General features: G+C 43.7%; 1 protein-coding gene across 3 annotated transcripts in view; it reads left to right on the top strand.

Moving 5' to 3' along the window:
- The window catches only part of CLMN (calmin), a 141,321-nt gene that overhangs the window by 43,410 nt on the left and 81,309 nt on the right, over nucleotides 1-16,602 (top strand). The window lies entirely within an intron of this gene.

Below are 16,602 nucleotides of genomic sequence, written 5' to 3'. Positions count from 1 at the left end.
TTTTTGGTGAAAAAGCCAGTAAGTAAGTGATTTTTGTTTTGTTTTGTTTTGTTTTTTGAGATGGAGTCTCGCTCTGTCGCCCAGGCTGGAGTGCAGTGGCATGATCTTGGCTCACTGCAAGCTCCGCCTCCTGGGTTCACGCCATTCTCCTGCCTCATCCTCCCGAGTAGCTGGGACCACAGGTGCCCGCCACCACGCCTGGCTAATTTTTTGTATTTTTAGTAGAGACAAGGTTTCACCATGTTAGCCAGGATGGTCTCGATCTCCTGACCTCATGATCCGCCCGCCTGGGCCTCCCAAAGTGCTGGGATTACAGGCGTGAGCCACCGCCCTGGCCAGTAAGTGATTTTAATTATGTACCAGGTGTGGAGCCTAGGACACCAGACAGAAGTGCAGATAAGGTTTAACTCTTTCCAGCATAGCCAGGGGCATGGCTAACTCCATATGTCCCAGGCCTTATCTAGAATCTAATGTCTCCAAAGTAGGTAAGCTGAGCAATTATCAAGTCATAGAAGCAGTTTAGAGCTTAAAGCATTTAACAAACCTAATATCTGACCTGCATAATTTAGACCAAATATCTACATTTTGAAGATATTTTTATTTTACCAATAACCTTTAAAACTATCTTTATTTCCCAAAGATAACTCAAGTGACACGAACTAAAAGGTATTAAAGTTTTTCTTTTTCTGACAAAATATTTGATTTAAGCACTTAATTTTCTTTAAGCCAATTAAGTAGAGCTCTTTTATATAAACATCACACACAGAACACATATAAATACATGCAGACAGAAGAAGATCCAGTAGTCGTAAGATTTTTTCATTTGCCAGTTTTTAAGTTTAATTAAAATTTAATTAGATTACTGGCTTCAGGGTGCAGTCCTTCAAGGAACAGGGCCAGGAAAGCATGCAGTTTTTAGGGCCTAATAAGCGGGCACAGCTGGAAGACAAAAACAGAACAGATCCCCATTTTTATACTGGATCCTGGATCTCAAAAGGGAATCAGCACATCCCCCATAGGAGTCCTGTTTGTTAGTGGGGGTGGGGATGTTTCCATAACTTCTAGGCAGCCAAGAACATGCTTCTCTGATCCAAATATGCAAAGAGAGTATCTTCCCATTACTGCCATTAGCCATCCCTAAAAGTTTATTTCCTACCTATATCAAGGCTATATCTCTCATAATGCATACTAATTTCTGATACCCTAAAAAGTCAAAAAAGGTCAGGTAACACAGTGTAAAACAGAACAAAGCCTTAGAATTTGAGAGGGATTGATCTACTTTCAATTTCTGGGGTTCCATGAGGAAAACAGAGTTTTCCCAAAACGGGATCGGTGGCACCTTCTCCCTTTTTTGCCAGGAGTCTCAGGCTGTTAGAAATTATCTTATGTCCTCTCATGTGGGCATCAAGAGTGGCAAGAAGATAAGATGGAGAAAAACGACTCAGTTCACCAAGAAGAAAAAACTTTTTCAGAAAAATAAGATCCAAGAAGAGAAAAAACTTAAAGGTCTTTTAAATATATGTATAGCTTGGATATCCGTTTTTAATTAAGCTGAGTTTTAATGAAATCTCTTATTCCCAAACTCTAGCCAGGACAAGCACCCGATATTGCTGGCTTTTGAACTTTTGCAAAGGTAACCTCCCAGGTGAAACCAATATTCCTTAACTAAGGTTATGACTTAACTATGGGTGTATGAGGTACTTTCAAAAAGGTGTAAGCACTTTTTTTTTAAAATGAGATTTAGAATCTCCAAAGGTAGCTCAGAGAAAGGAACTTCAAGATGGCAAGTCAGAAGTTGTTCATGGAGACGGAAAGAATCAGTAAATGGCAAAGGTCACGCAAATATCAAACCAGAAAATTCTTATTCCCTAGGCTGAGAATGAACCCAGGCTGCCATCATGAAAAGACAAAGCCTGGCCTGGCGCAGTGGCTCACGCCTGTAATCCCAACACTTTGGGAGGCCAAGGCAGGTGGATGACCTGAAGTTAGGAGTTCGAGACCAGCCTGACCAATATGGTGAAATTCCATCTCTACTAAAAATCAAAAATTAGCCAGGTGTGGTGGTGGGCACCTGTAGTCCCAGCTACTCTGGAGGCTGAGACAGGAGAATTGCTTGAACCTGGGAGGCAGAGGTTGCAGTGAGCCAAGATTGTGCCACTGCACTCTGGCCTGGGTGACAGAGAGACTCTCTCTCCAAAAAAAGAGAAAGAAAGAAAAGAAAAGACAAAGGCTTAGCTACTAAGCTACAGCATTGGGCAGTCTCCATTGACCTCCCCAGAAGGAGCCTAGAGCAATCAACTTTGAGCTTGCAAAGCCTTTTAACTGCTCAAGATAATTTTTAGAGCTAACTATGACATGAATTCCCAAAATTCCCACCTTCCAAATGGCGGAGACCAAGAGACAGAACTGCCACGTGGTTAGAAAGTCAAGCTCCCAAGGACATAAAACAAGATGAGAGGGAAACCTCATCCAGTTTTTGTTTCAGGGACCTGCAGCAGCAAAGTTTATAGTTGATCAGTGCTGGGTCAGCTCAAATAGCAGACTTACAGGGGTCCTAGGCCTGCATTATATCTATGACACACCTTTTATGACAGAGTGACACACAAAGACAAGTTTGTAGCACAAAGTTCACCAAATTCGCTACAGCCTAAGACTAGCCTCACCAGTCCTTTTTCCCATTAATCAAAACTTTGCAGAAGAGACAATGATTTTTACCATTCATTCAACCAGTTTGCACAGAGAGAGGCTGAAGCCTGACTTGTAAGAAACTCTTGCCCTTTTGCCAGTGTGCCAGGTTTCTGGGTTCCCCTTCTCTGAGTGGCTTTGATGACCCTGCTTGCTGTGCCATAGCTATGGGGGCCAAGCCATGTTACCCCCCCACCCAAAAAAAATCATCTTTTTCACTTTTATGGAACCATAGGCAAAAACCTCTCAATTTTGCAAGATGCCACACCAGGGGTTGCATGGGGGAACTGAATTAACATTTTCCATTTTGGCCAGAGAAAAATATGCGTGACAAAACACAGACATTATCCACCCAGCTCAGTGTCTAGTATCCACCTGGCAAGGCTCAAATTCACCTCCATTGTCCCCTGTTGTCTTTAATCCATTCAAAGTGGGGTGCAGTGACCTCCAACCAGGAGTTTCAACATGTGGTCTCTGGGAAAGATGGAAAAGTGGACAGTTGCCCTGAGTGACAGAAAAAGATGGGAAAGGGAAAGGAAAGAAAGAGAGAGAAAAGTATTGCCTGCGGTGGGGTGAGGAAGGCAAAGAACTCAGGGAGGCCAGAGAAAGACCCACCCATCATATCAACAGTTCAGCCAGCCACTCGTCAGTCCCTAAAGGATCTTTTCCAGCAATCCCATCAGCTCCCAAGTTCCCCCTTTGGGGAGAAAAAAGCTCCCCATATCCCATGATCCTATGCATACCTAATCCTATCACCCACAGATGACAGCAAAGAGCGCAAAGGCAGATTAATCCAAAGAGAATAGCGGCTAACATCCTGTGGCACGAAATTCACTTTTCCTTACTGAGGGACTTCACCAAGGGGACCTCTCATCCCCTATGGTCTTAGGAGTCCCAGCCCAATTCCATCCTTTCCTCAGGATAAAATACCTCTAACTCAATTCCGCCCTTTCCCCAGGGTAAAATACCCAAACACTTACCCAAAGTTGGCTAATTGGGACTGCAGTTGATTTCCTTTGAGTCAGGGGTCTCCTCAATATCACCCCTTCGTGGTTTGCCAGGAAGGTGTTACTGGAAAGGGGTCCCAATTCAGACCCCAAGAGAGAGTTCTTGGATCTCACGCAAGAAAGACTTCAGGGTGAGTTCACTGAGTAAAGCGAAGCAAGTTTATTAAGAAAGTAAAGGAAAAAGGCCAGGCATGGTGGCTCATGCCTGTAATCCCAGCACTTTGGGAGGCTGAGGTGGGCGGATCACTTGAGCTCAGGTGCTCGAGACCAACCTAGGCAACATGGCAAATCCCCATCTCTACAAAAAATACAAAAATTAGCCAGGCATGGTGGCATGCGCCTGTAATCCCAGCTACTCAGGAGGCTGAGGCAGGAGAATCACTTGAGCGTGGGAGGCAGAGGTTCCAGTGAGCCGACGTCACGCCATTGCACTGCAGTCTAGGTGATGAAAGTGAAACTGTTTCAGAAAGAAAGTAAAGGAATAAACAAATGGCTACTCCAATAGGCAGTGTGGTCCAGAGGACTGTGGGTTGGCGATTTTTATGGTTATTTCTTGATTATATGCTAAAGAAGGCGTGGATTATTTATGAGTTTTCAGGAAAGGGTGGGCAGTTTCTGGAACTGAGTTTTCCTCCCCTTTTTAGACCATATGGGGTAACTTCAAGACGTTGTCATGGCATTTGTAAACTGTCATGGCGCTGGTGGGAGTGTCTTGTAGCATACTAATGCGTTATAATTAGCATCTAATGAGCAGTCAGGATGGCCAAAGGTCACTTTCATTGTCATTTTAGTTTGGGGAGGTTTTGGCCAACCTCCTTACAGCATCCTGTTTTATCAGTGGGGTCTTTGTGACAGGTATCTTGCACCAGCCTCCTATCTTATCCAGTGGCTAAGAATGCCTAACCTCAGGGGAATGCAGCCCTGTAGGTCTCAGCCTAATTTTACCCAGCCCCTATTCAAGATGGAGTTACTCTGGTTTGAACGCCTCTGACATCTGTCTTCATACGAGACCGCAAGTGCCCTGAGTCTGGGATTTTTAATCTGCGTCATCTGTGAGATGCCTTTCTTGGGTATATGTATCTCCAGGGCTAGACCACTATCTGGCCTACAGTAAGGGTCAGTAAATATTTGTTGAAGGAATGAGTGACTTTTTTTTTTTTTTTTTTTGAGACAGAGTGTTGCCCTGTCGTCAGGCTGGAGTGCAGTGGTGCTATCTCATCTCACTGCAACCTCTGCCCCCCTGGGTTCAAGTGATTCTCCTGCTTCAGCCTCCCGAGTAGCTAGGACTACAGGCGCCTGCCACCACGCCCAGCTAATTTTTGTATTTTTAGTAGAGACAGGGTTTCACCTTGGTGGCCAAGATGGTCTTGATCTCTTGACCTGGTGATCTGCCCGCTTTGGCCTCCCAAAGTGCTGGGATTACAGGCGTGAGCCACCGCGCCCGGCTGTGACTATCATATAATAATACTGCAAGACACACACAAGAATGAGAAGGCAGTCAGGGTCTTCCCTTCAAGGAGCCACACAGGGTTTAGAGATGTTCTTACGAGGCAGCGTGCTGGGTGTGAGCTTTGGGGATGCTTCCCTTCTATCCAGCGACCAGGGCCAGGTGCCAGGAACCTGATGGGGAGTGATACCTGTAGCTGTGCTGGGCAGAGGGACCACAGCTCTCCAGGGCTGTTTGCTACTTGACCACAATTAACATGATGACAGCTGACACACGACACAGCCTGTGGCTGCTGTGCATGGGCAGGGGTGGTAATAAGAATACCTCCTGACTTCGTGTGCTAGGTGCCACATAGCCCTGGGAAGTTCATAAGGTGTGGTTAGACCATATGTGGTCTGATGGGGAAAGAGAAAAGACAGGCATTTCCAAGCAGAACAATGGAAACCAAAACCAGAGGAGACGGGGGAATCTGGGTGCGCAGAGAGCTCACGGCTAAACACGTTCGGGAGAAACCAAGCGGGAGCAAAGAAAGTAACAGGGGAAGGTCTGGATCGCAAATTAGGGAAAGTAAAATGGTAATAGCTGAGAAATATAGAAATCACAATAAAACATGGGAAACCTATTGATAAGCCAGAACCCGGGTAATGACACTGAGAACTACATTGGTAAAGGACCCGTTCTTTGTTTAATAACCGAAGGGGATGCCAGGTTCAGAATCAGACAGCTGAGTTGAGCGTGACCCAGCGTTGTGAGTTTCCAAGTGCAGGCTGGACTGGCTGGGAGGAGGGTGTCGTAGGTCTGAATGAGGTTCATGAGGTTCATGTACGATCGGTTTATCTATAGGATTGGCTTTGGGAAGCAGGGAGGCCTTAAGAGTGTGTGGCTTTTATTGTTGACCTAAAGTGTGTCAACAAAGTGGAGACACTCAGGCACGGAAGGGCAGAGGGCAGGCTTTGCAGAGCTATATGTCAAAAACACACTCACATTCACCCACCTTCTTTCTTCACCTCCCCTAATGGCGGGGGTAAGATACCCAAGGTTATTAAATTCCCTGGACATTGCTGCAGGGGCCGGGTGCAGAATAAGTCTGTGGTTATCACGGCACCATCACAAGCACTGATGAGCCTTTCAGGGCCTTTCCCTGAGCATGGCTTACTGCATTGGGAGTAGTGTTTATTTAGGGGTGAACCAGCCACAGATTGGAGTGTTAGGCCCTATCAGATGACGGAAGTTGGCTGTGCAGCATCATAAGTGAACTATAGCCTCATAAACTCCTTCTTCTTCTTCTCCCTGTGAGGAATCCTCCAGGGTAGGAGTGAATAGGGAGGAGCCCTTCTTGACGTGTGGCCTCTGGAGTGGGGCGGGTAGTGGATCCATTGACTCACCCCAGGCCTGGCCTCTGTGGGGCAGGAATCTCCCCAGAGCGGTCCTGGGCCAGACAGTCCAACTCTCCACACTGTTGCCTCTAAGCCTTCTGAACATCCGCTGGGGCTTCTCACCTGCTGGTATCTCTTTCTGGAATGTTCTTTCCATCACAATTTGCAGGGCTGCTTTCCATCACAATTTGCAGGGCTGACTCATCCTCACTGTCCATGGATCAGCCCTTTAGAGCATGCTAAATAGTGTGTAGGGGAGGGTGTAGGCATGCATATGCATTTTCTTCATAGAAGTCTAAAATATTTCATTAAGGACTCACACAACCACTATTGCATTGTTTGCTTTGGGGAAGGGAAAGCGGCTGGCTGCAGAGAGGGATGGAAGGGAGACATCACTGCATTCCCTTTTATTACATTTTTGGAATTTTGAACCATGCAAGTGTTTGTCTATTCAAAAATAATAAATGAACAAGGGAGGTTTTCAATATCTTGGCCCCAACGTTTTCCCTTGGGAGCGCATAGAAACAACTTACAATTATTTTATTAATCAGCTTGAGCTTGGTCTTTCTTCTATCCCACTACACCATGAACTCCGTGCAGGCAGGAGCCAGGGCCACCTTGCTTCTTAGCATCTAGTCAAGAGCTTGGCACACAGCTGGACTCAACTGTTGGTTAAATTAAGGAAGAATGAAGCACTCACAACATATGGCTGGTGTATTGTCATACTAAATGTGAATCTATATCCAAACTTCAAACTTTGAATGTTACTCCAGATGTCAGAATTGTCCAGTGAGTTCACTGCCTGAATGCTTGAGATTCTAGGCCCCTGGCATAGGGCCTTGTGCATAGTAGGTGTGCAGGAGAAGCCTGTTGAGCATGTGGATGAATGGCTGACTTCATCTCTGGGTGTTCTGGAACTTCTCTCCCACCCCATTCTGTTCCTGGGCCCCAGTGAGGTTTGGGGCTTATGTGTTACAGCAGCCAGGATCCCTCTAATACCCTCCTCCTCTTCCTGGAGTGCCCTCCTCCCCTCTCCCCTTCCAGCTCCCCAGCCCACACCCTCCTGGCAAGCTCCTCCTCCGGCTCAGTGTCTGACTTTCTCCAGAGCCTGCTCCAGCCTTCTACTTGTCCTTCGTCCGTTTTGCCACCAGCAGGCTGAGGGCCTCGCCCTACCCACAAATGAAACGTCTTGTACACTTTGGCATTTTTCTTTTCACACTTTTCTCCATTCAAATGTTTATATTTTTCTCTGGGACAAGATGCATGCCCATCAACAGAGAAGGGATAGATTAATTGCATAATAGTCACACTGTGGAATAATTCATAGCAGTAAAAGGACCAGCCTGTTAATACACACAGTAACACGGATGAGTCTCAAAATTGTTAATGGAACAAAACCGACAGGCTCAAACTGTGTGATTCCGTGTATATGAAGTTCAGGAACAGGTACATTTAATCTATGATGATAGAAGTCAAGATAGTGCATACCTTTGGTAGGCACGGAGTGGAGACAGACTGGAAAGAGGCAAAGAGAACATTCTGGGGTGATGCAAATGTTCTGTATTCTTGGTCTGAGTGGTAGTTATGCAGATAGATATACAGGCTAAAATTCATTGAGCAAGACACTTAACTTTCACACATTTTACAGCACTGAATCATGCCTCAACTCAGGGAAATGAAAAAGACAGGCCTTATACCCTACATGCTACTCTGTTCCCTTGTCCTTTTACTTTATTTAAACCTGCTGCCAGTTGGTAGATCTGCATGGTAATTTTAGTGGCTGCGTAGTATTTCATTCTGTGATCATTGTTTGTATCTTCAGACCAACTTTGTTCCCTGGTAGAAAACCCTTCTGAAATGAAGTAAAAGGAGAGGGGACCCCAGGGCCTTTGGTGCTGTCTTTGTGGCTCTCAGGAATGTGGCCTCTCTAGACAGGTCGGGAGAACACGGCTGATGTTCTGGGACTGACTTGTTCAGAATAATTTGGCTTATCGGGAATAGTTGAATCAGGATTCATCAAAATTAAAAACTCTTGTGCTTCAAAGGATACCATCACGAAAGTAAAATGATAACCCACAGACTGAGAGAAAATATTTGCAAATTGTATATCTGATAAGGGACTGTATCCACAATGAATAAAGAACTCTTGCATCTCCATAATAGATAAACAACCCAGTTTAAAAATGGGCAAAGGATTTGAGTAGATATTTCTTTATAGAAGATACACGAATAACCAATAAGCATATGAAAAATGTTGGACATCATTAGTCATCGTGGAAATGAAATACCACTTAATAATGATATGCCACTCACACCCACAAACAATGGCTAAAATAAAAAAGACCATTACAAATGTTCTCAAGGATGTGGAAAAATTAGAACCCCAATGCACTGCTAGAGGAAATATAAAACAGTTTCTTTTAGAAAACAGTCTGTCCGTTTCTCAAAATGTCACACATACCATTACCAAAGAATCCAGAAATTCTACTCCTAGGTGTATACCCAGGAGAAATGAAAACAGACCTCCATGTAAAAAAAATGAATGCAAACGTTTATAGCAGCATGGCAGAATTATTTATGGTAGGCAGAATGTGGATGCAACCCAACATCTATCAACTGGTGAATGAATAAAGAAAATGTGGTATATTCATACTTGGAATATTAATCTGCAATAAAAAGAAATGAAGTACTGATGCATGCTGTAGCATGGATAAACCTTGAAAACGTCCTATAATATGGATGAACCTTGAAAACATTATGCTAAAAGAAGCCAGTCCAAAAGGCCACATATTATATGATTCCATTTATATGAAATGTTCCAGATCAATGGAGCTAGAAGATCTATTAGTGTTTGCCTGAAGCTGCTGAGGGGAAGGTGGAGAATGGAGAATGACAGCTAATGGGTAATCGAATGTATTTTTGGTGAATGTGTTCTAAAATTAGATTGTGGTATGGTTATACAACTCTGTGCATAGACTAGAAACCACTGAGCTATGGGCTTTAAATAGGTGTATTATATTGCATGTGAATTATATCTTAAAAAAATGAGTGAGGCACTTGGCTTGGGAAATAAGTTATTTTTAATAGAATTTCCTTTAAAACATTGAATGAGGTGATGGATGGGGAGATGGTCAACAAAGACAGCATGAACTGGACCATAGCTTGGCAGGCAGACATGGCACATCGTGGGAGGAGATTCCCTGCTGAGTGCCCGAGTCCTGGCCCTGGCTCTTCCCCTCCCTGGCTGTCTGACCCTGGCCAAGCCATTTTACCTTCTTAGGTTCTGTTTTCTTATTCCTATAATGGAAGTGTGTTGTTAAGGGAACGCTAGCTGAGTCTCCGAATCGCGGTGGTTTAACATAGTAGAAGTTAATTTTCTCTCTCATGAAGTCCACTGCAGGGGCATGCAGGGACAGGCACCAACCTCCAGCCTGTGGATTGGGGTGGGGGAGGAGCTCGTGTGAGGTGCGGGGGCCAGGCCGGAGAGGACACACACCCCTTACCTCCCATTCCAGTGTCCAGAATTCATCATGTGACCCACCTAGAGTCAGGACCCTGGAGATATGGTTACCTCCCAGCAGTATCTCCATGCTGTGGGGGCCAGTGGGAGCCTTTGGTGCCAGGCAGCTGGGGTCAGCCAGGCTGATGCTGGGGCTTGGGCATCCAGGAAGGAGCCTGGCGGGGTTCAGGTTGGCAGAGCCTATGGGCCACAACCAAGGTGTCAATTACTGTCGAGCAGGAGTCCATTGAGACTCAAAAGGCCAAATATGAACATAAAGCACAATGACCTTGTCACAGCTCATGAGTTGGGGAAAGCCCTTTTAGCTGTGACTTGGGTCTGGCCATCTGACCACCTTTCCGTAGATCTACCAGTCAGAGGTGAAGCATATTATTTTCCCATTTGAAGAACAATGATATTATACTCATATTGAATATCATATAAAAATAAATGAGGTAAAGATAGAAATGTGAAAATACATAAAGATATTTTACATGTAATTGTTTAATACAATCATATATAACACAGTAGAAATCATAAGATTTTTTATTGTAATGCTCATAAAACATTAAGAATACAAAAAGGATGTTATGTCTGACAATAATTAAAACTAAATATAAGCACAGGCATATATTTGATTAACGTCTTGGTGGATGAAGAGTTTTTATTATTTTTAACCTTTCATTTTGAGATTATTGTTGATTTACATATGGTTGTAAGACATAGCCAAGTGCAGTGGCTCACGCCTGTAATCCCAGCACTTTGGGAGGCTGAGGCGGGCGGATCACGAGATCAGGAGTTCAAGACCAGCCTGGCTAATATGGTGAAACCCTGTCTCTGCTAAAAATACAAAAACTAGCTCGGTATGGTGGCACGTGCCTGTAGTCCCAGCTACTCGGGAGGCTGAGGCAGGAAAATCACTTGAACCTGGGAGGTGGAGGTTGCAGTGAGCCGAGATTGTGCCACTGCACTCCAGCCTGGGCGACAGAGTGAGACTCTGTCTAAAAAAAAAAAAAAAAAAGAGAGAGAGAGAGAGGTCCCAGTATACCCTCACTAGTTTCTGCAGTGGTAACCTCTTTCATAGCTACAGTGCAGTATCACAGCCAGGAGGAAGAACTGGACACAATCCCTCCAGCTCGTTCAGATGTCACCAGCTGCTTATAGACTCATCTGTGTGCTTGTGTGTTTAGTTCTAGGAAATCTTAGCGCCTATGTAGATTTGTGTGACCACCATGGCAGTCAAGATGAAGAAAGTTCCATCAAAAGGATTAGTTGTGGTTCCCTTTTATAGTCATGCCCCCACCCTTCCTTCTCAGTCACTACCCCCAGCAACTTCAAATCCAGTTTCCAACTCTAGAATTCTGTCATTTCAAGAATGTTGTATCAGTAAGAATCATTGTGGTGTAATCATTTGAGATTGGCTTTTTATTTTTTTACATAGCATAATTCCCTTCAGATACATCCAAGGTATTGCACATACAGATAGTTCATTTATTATTTTTACAAAATTGTTACATAAACGATACACATATTTTCAGGGTATGTGCAATATTTTGATATATTCATATAATGTATAATGATCAAACCGGGGCAATTGGGGTATCCATCACCTCAAACATTTATCTTCTCTTTGTGCTTCAAATTTTTCTCTTCTAGCTATTTTGAAATATATAAGAGATTATTATCAACCATAGTCACTGTACTGAACTATTGAACACTAGGTCTTATTCCTTTTATCCAACTGAATTTTTATACCCATTAATCAACTTCTCTTCATCCCCTCTCCCCTCTCTCCTTCCTGGCCTCTGATAACCATAAATTCATTTTCTATTTTCATGAGATCCTTTCTTAGCTCCCACACATGAGTGAGAACATGTGATATTTGTCTTTTTATGCCTGGTTGTTTAACTTAACATGATGATCTCCAGTTTCATCCATATTGCTGCAACCGACAGGATTTCTTTTTTATGGCTGAATAATATTCCATTGTGTGTATATATAGCACATCTTCTTTATTCATTTATCTGTGGATGGGCACGTAGGTTGATTCCATATTTTGGCTATTGTGAATAGTGCTGAAATAAATATGAGAGTGTAGATATTTCTTTGATGTATTGACTTCCTTTGTTTTGGATATTTACCCAGTTGTGGGATTGCTGGATCATAAGGTAGTTCTATTTTTAGTTTTTTGATGAATCTTCATAGTGGCTGTGTTAATTTACATTCTAGCAACAGTGTATGAGGGCTCCCCTTTCTCCACATTCTCACCAGCATCCGTTATTTCCTGTCTTTTGGTTAAGAGCCATTTTAACTGGGGTGAGATGATATCTCACTGTGGTTTCAATTTGCGTTTCCCTGATGATTAGTGATGTTGAGCACTTTATTCATATGCCTGTTGGCCGTTTGTATGTATTCTCTTAAGAAATGTCTACTCGTGTCCTTTGCCCATTTTATAATTGGATTACTTGGGGGTTTCTTTTTCTATTGGGGTGTTTGAGTTCTTTGCATATTCTTGTTATTAATCCCTTATCAGATGGATGGTTTGCAAATATTTTCTCCCATTCTGTATGTTGTCTCTTCACTTTGTTGATTGTTTCCTTTGCTGTGAAGAAGCTTTTTAGCTTGATGTGATCCCAATTGTCTATTTTTGCTTTTGTTCCCTGTTCTTTTAAGGTCTTTTTCAAAAAATCTTTGCCCAAACCAATGTCCTGGAGCATTTCCTCAATGTTTTCTTTTAGTGGGTTCATAGTTTTAGGTCTTAAAGTCTTTAGTTCATTTTGATTTGATTTTTGTATGCTCAGAAATAGGAGTCTAGCTTTATTCTTTGGCATATGGTTATGCAATTTTCCCAGCACCACTTATTAAAGAGACTGCCCTTTCCCCATTTTGGCCCCTTTGTCAAAAATAAGTTGGCTGTAAATTCATGATTTATTTCTGGGTTCTCTATTCTGTTTCATTGGTCTTTGTGTCTTTTTTTATGCCAGTTACCATGCTGCTTTGGTTACTTGGCTTTGTACTGTATTTTGAAGTCAGATAGTGTGATGCCTCCAACTGTGTTCTTTTTGCTTAAGATTGCGTTGGCTATTCAGGGTCTTTTGTGAATTTTTAGAAATTTTAGAATTTTTTTATATTTCCATGAAGAAAGTCATTGGTATTTTGATAGGGATTGCATTGAGTCTGTAAATCACTTTGGGTGATCTTGACATTTTAATATATTAATTCTTCCAATCCATGAACATGGAATATCTTTCCATTGTTTTGTCTTCTTCAGTTTCTTTCATCAGTGTTTTATAGTTTTCCTTGTAGCCATCTTTCACTTGGCAAAATCTATACCTAGGTATTTTATATTTTTATAGCTATTGTAAATGGGATTGCTTTCTTGATTTCTTTTTCAGATTGTTTGCTTTCGTCATATAAATGCTACTGATTTTTGTATGTTGGTTTTGTATTCTGCAACTTTACTGAATTTATCAGTTCTAACATTTTTTGGTGGAGTCTTTAGGTTTTTCTAAATGCAAGATTATGTTGTTTTATATTTAAAGACAAGGATAATTTGACTTCCTTTTCCATTTGGATGCCCTTCGTTTCTTTCTTTTGCCTAATTGCTCTAGCTAGGACTTCCAGTACTATGCTGAATAAAAGTAATGACAGTGGACCTCCTTGTCTCGTTCCAGATCTTAGAGGAAAGACTTTCAATTCAGGAGAAGCATACTTTTAGATACGCATTTGTAAATTCCCAAATCAAAGGACTGTGGCACTACCTGCTTACTCCCACTCAAATCTAAAGCTGATGACCAGGTGGGGTGGTCCCATCCTCTGGCATCTTGTGCCTCGACGGTGGCTTCTCCAGTGGCCCGTGTGTGAGATGTCCGGTTTCATCAGGAGATGGCTGGTTGTTGCAGCTGCCAAGAGGATTGTGTTGTGGAGCTGTTGCTATAGAGAAAATCTGATTACATTCAAACTCAAGCTCATTAAATCAGAATTTTCTTCTTCCTCAAGGCTGGAGAATGTCACTAGGAGGCCCTTCCTCTTTCTGCCTTCTTCAGGAAGGTAAACGTTCAACAGGGCTCTGTCTGAGCATGAAAAGAATGCCTTGTTTCTTCTGATCCTAGCCAGCTGCTCGGAATATGACTCACCAGGAAGTGAAAGTGAGAAATTGATATGGTTGGGCAATTGCAAATACTCACAGACGGTCTGATTCACAGGTAGTGCCTTCTCCTCTTTGTAGCATGCACTGTGCCAGGAGTCATACCTATGCATATTAGTTAGGGGTCTCCAGAGAAACAGCCAAGAGGATGAGTCTACATACAGAGAAAGACACTTATTTTAGGGAATTGGTTTATGCAATCGTGGAGTTTGGCGAGATCAAAGTCAGTAAGGTAGGTCAGCAGGCTGGAGACGCAAGGAAGAGTTGCAGTTTAAGTCTGAAGGCACCTGCTGGCAGAATTCCTTCTTGCTCAGAGGAGGTCACGCTTTGTGTTAAGGCTTTAACTGATTAGATGGAGCCCACCCACATTTGATGGAGGGCCGTCTGCTTTTCTCAAAGTCAGCTGGGGATTTTCTTTTTTTTTTTTTGATTCAGAGTCTCACTCTTTCACCCAGGCTGCAGTGCTGTGGCACAGTCTCGGCTCACTGCAACCTCTGCCTCCCAGGCTGAGACCCTCTCAGCCTCACCCTCCCAGAGCAGCTGGGACTACAGGCATGCACCACCATGCCTGGATAATTTTTGTATTTTTTTTTGTAGAGACGGGGTTTTGGCATGTGGTGGTCTCAAACTCATGGGCTCAAACAGTCCTCCTGCCTTGGCCTCTCAAAGTGCTAGGATTATAGACATGAGCCACTGCAACCACACCCGGCTAATTTTTTTTTTTTGGTAGAGATGGAGAGTTATCATGAGATCTGACGGTGTTTTGGTAGATCCATGTTGCCCAGGCTGGTCTCAAACTCCTGGATTCAAGTGATCCTCCTGCCTTGCCCTCCCAAAGAGCTGGGATTATAGGTGTGAGCCACTGTGCCCAGCCTTCAAAGTGTAATTTAGATGTTAATCTTACCTAAAAAACGACTTCACAGAAACATCTAGAATAATGTTTGACCACATCTCTGGGTGCCATTGCCTGGTCACGTTGACACATAAAAGTAACCATCACACTGTGTTTATTCTAAACATGCTCATAGAAGTGGGGGCTTTCCTGTGAAGGGCATGGACCCTGGGAGGCCTGGATGTGAGTCTTTCCTCCTTCATTTTCTAGGAGTGTAACCTTAGCTTCCGCGCCTCTGTGGTCTTGTAAACACACTAGCCATTTATTGAGCCCTCTGTACTGAGCATGGTGGATTTGTGATTCTCCCTGAGCTTAAAGACTGAATGTTTTACGGGACTAACCCAGGGTTGTACAGCTGCTAAGTGGGGCCTCGAATCCAGTTCTGGCACTCCAAGGTCACAAGGCTGGCTGAGGATTTATTAAAATAAGATGCAGGGGTCCGGCACAGTGGCTCATGCCTATAATCTCAGCACTTTGGGAGGCCAAGGCAGGCAGATTGCTTGAGCCCAGGAGTTCCAGCCTGGGCAACATAGTGAAATCCCAGCTGTACAAAAATTACAAAAATTAGCCAGGCGTATTGATGCATGCCTGTAGTTCCAGCTACTCAGGAGGCTAAGGTGGGAGGATCGCTGGAACCCAGGAGGTCAGGGCTGCAGTGTGAGCTGAGATGGTGCCACTGCAGTCCAGCCTGGGTGACAGAGTGAGACCCTGTCTCAAATAAATAAATAAATAAATAAATAAATAAATAAATAAGGTAATAAGGTGCAGGTGTGTTGAATACCAAGTTGGGAATGGTGGTCATGAATCCAGACTCAGAGGGTCTGAGGTCATGATGATACTAGTGACAATGACCATAACCAACACTCACTGGGCATTTGCTGTGCCAGTCACTTGTGTGAGTTCTTCACAGGCACTAACTCATTTAATCCTCACAACAACCCCCCAAGGTGGGCACTGCCATTATCCCCATTTTCCAGAAAATTGAGGCACAACTTACAAAATGTATCCGAGGTTTCCTTTCTTCTCCCAGCCACCCCCACCTCATCTCTTTGGCTGCTCTAGGCTCTGCAAAGCCTGTCTCATGCCCTTCCAGCTGGAACATCCAGTTATGCTACCTGTGAATTCATATTCCAAGTAATGTTTAGGGCTCCATTGCCAAACTCCTGCATTGAGGTGAAGTGGGCAGATGCCTCCCGCTCCTTTTCCTGGGTCACACCGGAACCCTTTTGCTAGGAGGATGTGGCTACTTCATTCCCTCATCAGTGTCTGGATCTTTCAGGCTTGTAGGTGCCAGACCCCAGTGGGTGATAGGGTTTGGCTGTGTCCCCACCCAGATCTCATCCTGAATTGTAGTTCCCATAATCCCCACGTGCCATGGGACCAACCTGGCGGGAGGTAATTGAATCATGGGAGCAGTTACCCCCATGCTGTTCTCCTGATAGTGAGAGAGTTATAATGAGATCTGATGGTTTTATAAGGGGTCTTTTCCCCTTTGTTTGGCACTTCTCCTTGCTGCTGCCACGTGAAGAGGACGTATTTGCTTCTCCTT

The sequence above is a fragment of the Pan paniscus genome, chromosome 15 (genome assembly GCF_029289425.2).
Source record: "Pan paniscus chromosome 15, NHGRI_mPanPan1-v2.0_pri, whole genome shotgun sequence".
NCBI lineage: Eukaryota > Metazoa > Chordata > Mammalia > Primates > Hominidae > Pan > Pan paniscus.
This window is presented reverse-complemented; position numbering and strand designations above follow the sequence as displayed.